The sequence below is a fragment of the Macrobrachium nipponense genome, chromosome 27 (genome assembly GCF_015104395.2).
Source record: "Macrobrachium nipponense isolate FS-2020 chromosome 27, ASM1510439v2, whole genome shotgun sequence".
Taxonomy (NCBI): domain Eukaryota; kingdom Metazoa; phylum Arthropoda; class Malacostraca; order Decapoda; family Palaemonidae; genus Macrobrachium; species Macrobrachium nipponense.
The window spans coordinates 22,609,262-22,617,098 of NC_087216.1; the positions used below are offsets into that span (position 1 = coordinate 22,609,262).

The 7,837-nt window shown below is 39.2% G+C and overlaps 1 pseudogene; it reads left to right on the top strand.

Annotated features, from left to right (window-relative positions):
• The first annotated feature begins 1,348 nt into the window (after positions 1 to 1,348).
• The window catches only part of LOC135200626 (ATP-dependent DNA helicase DDX11-like), a 52,464-nt pseudogene continuing 45,975 nt past the window's right edge, over positions 1,349 to 7,837 (top strand).

A 7,837-nucleotide genomic window follows, 5' to 3' on the forward strand; every position in this document is an offset into this window, starting at 1 on the left:
TTCCCGTAAAGGCTGTTCCTACTTTATTTACTAACGGACCTTTGCCCCATTAGGGAAGATTATCTTAGAATCTCTCCAGATCTTTATTTGTGACATCAGGGAAAGGATCTTGGTCCTGCTATTCCAGTGCCTGAGCCCTAACCAGATTTAAAAGGTGATAAGACTGATTCTGAACATGTTATTCGTGAAATCCCCTAAAACCACATCTTGGTACTATGTCTCTATAAAATTTTACATCACCGACTTCTGACAACAGTCTACTGTGGGTTTTGAAGATTTGGTGACAACAATTAATAATAATTACCCCTTCCAACAAAGTCTAGTGGAGGTTACGAAGATGTATGGAACACATTTAGTGAGAATTACCACTGCCAGCAAATTGTAGCAGAGCTAAAGTCCTATCCCCTTTTCCATCAGGAGAAAGTCACCACCGTAGTTGAGCTTTAACCGTTTATTACAATGGCTTCAATCATTCTGTGTGTGTGTGTGTGAACACAAGCAAATACAAGTTCATGAGTTCATATGAATGTGGCAGTTAGTGAACGGTCTTCGTTTTGTGTGTTCGCGAAAGTAAGTACTTCACAGAGAGAGAGAGAGGAGAGAGAGAGAGAGAGAGAGAGAGAGAGAGAGAGAGAGAGCCAAACCAATACCGGACCTGAGGGACGCAATCAAATCCTTGAGGATTTCCTCGGAAAACGAAGCTGAAAGCCAGAATTAAAACTCCTGAAAAGAAAGGAGAGGAAAGTTCTCTTCAGATTCATTTCTTAATTTCAATAAAAAAAAAAAAGGAGATAGTTCCAAGAGATGTTAGGAAATATCCATTTATTAATATTTCTCGTAAAACATTTGCCTGGTCTTTTAAGCTTGAGGGCATCTTGTGATTAAACAATATTCTAATGGTGTGGAGGAAGAAATGGTCGAGTCACACACTTTAAGTATGACAGTCACCCATAGTCATGACAGGCCCCTCAAGTGATGACATTCACCACTTAAGTGATGACAAACCCATTCAGTCATGAAAGACACTGTGAATATCAGGCAGCCCTTAAGTGATGACAGATCCCTTTATGATGACAGAGTCCATAAATGATTATAAATACATCTTCAGTGTTGACTGATATCCCTTAAATGATGACAGACACCAAAACTTTTAGCTCCCCTCCAAATGACAAGCAGGAGAGACATCCCCCTAACCCTACCAGTAAAGAGACAAAACACCCTCCCTCCCCCCTACATCACAAAAGGGAAAATCTCACAAACGTGACGTCGACTACAAAGAGGTCCTTAATATGACGCTGTGATGGATCCTCCATTAACCATCCAGTTACTTTCGGGACTCATTATATTGATGGCGGCATTTAAGGGGACGAAGGGCATCGTGAAGACTTCGATGGTCGAGGCACCTAACGAGTGAGCAAAAGAACTTGGGGTGAATAAATTAAATTCATTATTTCAGAAATATAGTAGAGTTATTCGTCTGTTCGTCACATGCAGGACCCTTCATTATCGTTGCCCTGGCAACCTCCTAGTCAACAGTGCGGCCGATTTCCGTAACGGTAGGTTGCCATTGCACGACGATAAGGATATCTGAAGATTCGTTGGACGGAATTATAGCTGATGACAGCCTTGACTTTTGATCAACACATCAGTACCATTAGTATGTTAATACCAGGTATAGTCAAACAGAATATGCCCCTAAAGGAAGTAATTGACCAGGAAAATGAGAAAAATAGAAGCTGGGAGAGAGAACAAAAGCTTGGCGGCATTAAATTTTCATGTTTAGGGCATATCCTTAGAATAAATATATAAATAGATAAACCAATCAATGCATAAATAAATAAGTTAAGCCCTATCAACACACCGCTCCTAGAGAGAAATGGATCTTGCCCTTATCAGCCAGTTTTGAAACCGCCGGCGCATAACAGTAGCCTGATTGCAAGAAGAAGAGGAAGAAGAAGATGAAGAGGAAGTTCTTCCCTAGGGCCACAGTCCGCGAGCCTCAGCATAAAACTGGCAGCACAAAAGAAAACATTTGTTCAAGAAATGAAATCAAGCCAGAGGGGGGAGGGGGCCCCACTCACCCTAACGTAGTGAGAGAGAGAGAGAGAGAGTAGACCCAGGATTTACTTAGCCGTAATCTAACATCAGAGCCGCGAATTATAAAACAGCGTTGAGTTTCATAAGTATAATGTCAATAACAATTCAGGATGTTGAGAAAATCTTCATACTAAATATATGTAAGGGTAGCTCTATCTCTCTAGCCTTTATAAAATTGTTTCATACTGTTCTTCGTTCGAAATACTGAAGATTCTCTCTCTCTCTCTCCTTTACAACATTATATCTTGCTGCCCTTCGTTCGAACATTATATCTTGCTGCCCTTCGTTCGAAAGTGATAAAGATTCTCTCTCTCTCTCTCCCACATACCATCGTTTCTTGTCATCTTATCTTTCCCCCTCATAACACTGATGTTATTGACCCCTTTTTTCATTGTCTACATTATTTCCCGCTTCTTAATTTTTTCGTTGTTTCCTTTATTGCCTCTTCCAACGTCATTCTCTCCCTTTGTTTTCATTCCTTACTAAAATATTCCTTTTGTGTTCTTATTCGCTCCATTAACTGCTCTCATTTCCCTTTTATGAATATCTGTTATTTTACACTATTTTAAAAATTCGTTTCATTCATTGTCCATCAGGAGTTATCTATATCTATCTTAATAGTTCGAAGAAGCCAAACTCATAATTTAACATCAAGAGCTCTTTTTGCTTAAAAAATATTTTTCAATAACTAAATACGGATTAGTGCGTTCTACTCGCTCTGCAGAGGCGCCACATGCCACGTTTCCCATCACCGAAAGTCTTTCATTTCCACCACCGGCAGTCTTCAAGTCTTTCATTTCCTTTACTGCAAGACAACAGAAATTTCTTTCAAGAAGCTGTTAATGTGTGCTAGTATGGCCATACAGTCTAAACATTGATAAACGAGAAGTTAAAGACACCACGTCCCGTCCCTGGGACGTTACGTACTTCCTCGAAATTCGGATGGAGGTACTTTCATTTTGCATATTTTTATAAGATTCAGTGGTCAAAGGGGCTGAACCCGTATTGGACGACGGCAAATCTAACTTGAAGCCTACATACATTAAGTGTTATCCAAGATACACATTGAGTTTGTAGTAGGATATACACACTCATTAATTATTTATTTACTACTTTTCTCGCTTTCTTCTCTATTTTTCCATATGTCGTTCTACTTTAGCTCTAGACTGTTTCGCAAATATACAAAATTTCAGTTTTGTCTCATGAAACTAAAATCATAACAATTACAACATGCCCAAATGAAAAATAACCATTCAAAATATGACGTCAACGTTCTTACAGATTTCCTAAGCAACAACAAAAACTTCCAAACGTTTCTCTCCCGTAAACGTTATCGTCCTTCTCGTGAATTAACTCCGCTGGCATCTAGAACTATAAAGCGTCTCTTCTTTCAGAGAAAAAAAAATTGACACAGACTCTTAAAAACGTTCTCTCTACTGAGGTAGCAATACGATGCTCACCTTTTTCCAGTCTTCTACTTCTTTCAGAATCCTCTTCTATTCCTTTTCTTCTTCTTCCAGAATCCTCTTCTCTTTTTCTTGAACCAAAAGCCCTCGTCTCTTCTTTTATTTATCTTCCAGAATCCTTTACTCTCCCTCTTTTTCTTCTTTCAAGTTGCATGATCCTATTAGGGCGACCTCTATCTCATAGCCATTTTTCATATTTACGACCCCGCTTGCTATTTTTGTTTTCTGAAATATGCTAAACTTTCCTCGCGTCTGATTCTGAGCTCAAAAACAGCAGCCGCCGTCCACCCCCGCCCCACAACACCCCCCCCCCCCTCTCTCTCTCTCTCTCTCTCGCAAAACCGAGAAACCCCCGAATAAGCTCAGAGATATAGGTTACGACCCTTGGTAAGGGAACGGGAAACACCAAAATAGATGGCTGGGGACGTGGAGACTACTAGCATGAGACCCTTGGCAAGCGGCGCCATATTTAATCCGGAGATGGTAGGGTCGAAGTGTGGAGACAGACAGACAGACAGAAATACAGAGAATGAAAATAGAGGGACGTACACCCAACACTGATTTTACAGAAGAATAAACGTCTGCATCTCATATAACTCTCTGATAAGTAACAAGAAACAATAATGCTTATATACATCGAAGAGTGAAGTTTTCGGACAAGTTATTTTTTGCTTTCTAGATTAAAAATAACTGAAAAATGACGATCTGACAAGTAATTTTTCGCTTTTAGACTGAAAATAATTGAATCTGACCATCTCACAATTAATTTTTTTACTTTCTTGATTGAAAATAAATAAATTCTGACGATCTGAAGAGTTACTATTTGCTCTCTAGATTGAAAAGAACTGAATCCTCAAGAAATTCCTAATAAATCTCAGATAAGTAACAAGGAACAATAATACTTATTTACCAGGCGAATTTTCCGACTCTCAAGAAACTAGAACGAATATGTCGTTAAAAAAAAATACTAAGTTTAAAAAAAATTAAGAAAACATAAATTTCTTTAGAAATGTGATTGACGGTAATGAGGGAATTAGATATATAATACCATAGTCATGTTCTTCAAAATGTGAAAAATAAAAAGTATATAACTAAAAATCTTAATGGATAGTAATCTCAAGTCTTTAACCCGTCTTTACTAATTAATTCAAACGAATCACACTATTTGAATTTCTGAGCTAAATTCTACGCTGTATCAACTTCAGAACGAACCATAATTGAATATTCATCTCGAGACAGCACAAAGTTTGCTGAAAATTTATTCAGGACCATTGTGAGAGGAATATCTTCTGATAACTTATCTTGCTTCCCATTTGTTAATCAGCGCGTCATCTTGTACTCTCTCTCTCTCTCTCTCTCCATCAAAGAAACTTTGGAAGTTCACAGTCTTCCATTCGTCCCTCTTTTGACTCGTCACTGTCATCTCTTCTCTCTCTCTCTTTCTCCCCCCACCTCTCTCTCTCTCTCTCTCACGTCTTCCCTTCTCCTATCTGAAAGAGTATCTGGCACAGGCATCAACATCAGAGGTGGCTCTTCAATTCTCCTTGCGACTCCAGGAGCCTCTTCATTAAGTCTTCAAGCCTCTCTCTCTCTCTCTCTCTCTGAAACCCAGGCCTTCTGTTACAATACCAAGTGAAACCGAGATCGTTTTCTACAAGGTTACAATTTCCACAAACCTACAAAAGATTAACTCGTCACTCCGAGAGACAGGGCTCTCAAAAGACACTGGCAATTAGGACGTAACATTTAATGCTGAACCATTTTATATTAAACAATGAACCTTCTATTTATACCCAAGCTGTGCCAGAGAAGAGCAAAATCTAGGCCACAGGGCGTTAATAACGATCGAACAAAAGCAAGCTACTTGAGGAGAGAGAACAATAGCTTCAGGACTATCAGGGGGCCGGAGAGACATCGGCTTTCAGAAAGAAAATTCTAATTTCACAATTTTTCAGTGATCGTGACGACACTAACTCTGAAAGCAGGAATACGAACTTATGCCACGCAAAAGAATAAGCAAAGAAACCAGTCACTGGTTATTATTTGTCATTTAAACCGTTCTAACATGCATAAACTTACTTAGTCTTATTTTTTATTGCTGACACATCAATTAGCGTACCCTACAAGGAATTTGTAGTTAATGACAGAATCGAGACAGATGATCTATTTCAATCATTATTCTTTACTTATCTAAAAGCACTATACTTCGTTACTTTCAATTCCCGTTAAATGCTGTTCTCTGACATCTTGATTAATTACCCTGAGATAAGACGCACTTCAAGTTGATTACATCTTGTGCCAAAGAGAATGAGGCATTTCATCCTCGCATGAAGTTTTTGCAATTCCCAGAGGTGAATATTCGCAAATATACTTGAAACGTGTTTGTTTTATGTTATCTAATGTCTTGAGTTTGGTGTATGTTGACAGAAAACCTGGAGAGTTTGGTGGTAGGAAATATACTTCATTCAATACTTTTTCGGAACGAAACTTCCCTACGGAACTCGAATGAATATTGTAATACCACAAGAACGAAAATATGGGTCAAATAACGAACATTTTCGAAATATTTCGAGACACTGGTTTCCTCTGTAGCGAGGATGGTAATTTAAAACTTAAATGGCGGACAGTGATATCGAAATAAAACATTTAATCAAAAAAAGCATCTCATTACAAGGTAATTTGTTAGGTAAAAGAAAGAAGCGGGCCACGGAGTACAAGAGGTAGATTACTGAGCTAAAGAATATAAAGGAGTCAATGGTTACAGACAATGCTAATTTAATATTAAAAGTTTTTTATATTGACCTTACACCAGTACAGACTCTTGCACAATGGCGGCCTCCAAATAGTGGCATTGATCTGAAAGGAAAAAGAGGACTAGTGTGGACTTTTACTTTTCTACCCAACTGGAGCTACGCCCACCAAAGAGGAAAACATTGTATGGTGAAGTAAAAATAGATATATCTTATTTATTTTTAGATATATATAGATAATCAACATCATCATCAACATCGCCTCAAACTCTAAAAGACGCAAAGAGCCTCACTCAAAATCCGCCACTTGTATCTTTCCTTTCCTTTAACTTCCACGAGTCTAAATCTTCCACGGAACCCCAGCTGACACTAATCACGTACTACTGTCCCAAGGATAGTAAACTCCCGCCATTCGACGATTATGTGACCTGTAGAAAAAGAACTATTCTCCCAGGAATACTATAAAAAGAGACGGATACACAAGAAAAGACAGTAAGAAACGGTGGGAAATAAACACCACTCATGTACTACAGCTTATGTTCACAACGACTCCTGCGTAAAGTTGCTAAGGTCTTATGGGAAAATAAAGAAATAAAACAAATGGTTCAAGCCCCTGAAAGCCTCCGAGTCTTAACTGGCCGACCCAGAAGAAGACTTTTAGGATACGTTTAAGAGCTAAGGCCCTGAATCTCGGGTGCGTCGTCAGGTAGTAAACATGTTTGATGTCTCAATAGCTGAACATGAATACGAAAGGGGGCCCCTCTTTTACAGCCAAAGTATACGATGACAAAGAAGGAGCCATTTTCTCCGTTTTTACCGCCATAGGACCTTTCTTCGTATAAAGACGTAACCGCTCTATGATCTTGAACAAACTGTTTAAAAGGAAGGTTAGGGTGGGGCGGGCGGGACGGGGTATCAACGGGCCGCTGGGTGTATTTTAGTCCGGAGCCTTTGGATGGATCTGGGAGTTATGGGGTCGTTTCAGGGAGGCTTATTCGTTCGCGGTGGCAGAAGGCGGGTCGTAGGTTGGCAGGACGATGTGCTAATATGTAGGAGGCGCTAGACGTAATGGCGTCTGAAAGAAGGTCCTCGGATAAGTTTATGGCCCTTCGAAGGGATAAGAGGGCCTTGCGCTTCTGTGGTTTAGTCTGGCGTCATGACTTGCCTATGATTTCCGCCCGCTGGCAGCAGATGTCGCTCGTAATACAATGATGATCTTTCCCTTTTCCATGTTTATTGATTGTTAAATCCTCTTAAACTAGATAAAGAAAGCAATAATAATCATAGCAGCAGGATACTGATCATTACAATTCCAGTACAAGACGTTTGGACAAGAAACAAAAGAAAAAAATTAAATGTATATTTCTCTCTCTTCCTCTTCTCGCGTTTTTTTTTTTTTTTTTTTTTTTTTTTTTTTTTTTTTTTTTTTTTTTTTAGGAGCGATAGCGTAGACCCGCGATAACGATCTGAGCTCTCTCCCGAGTCTTGAGGCATAAGTAGGATCTTGATGAGATAGAGGAGGGA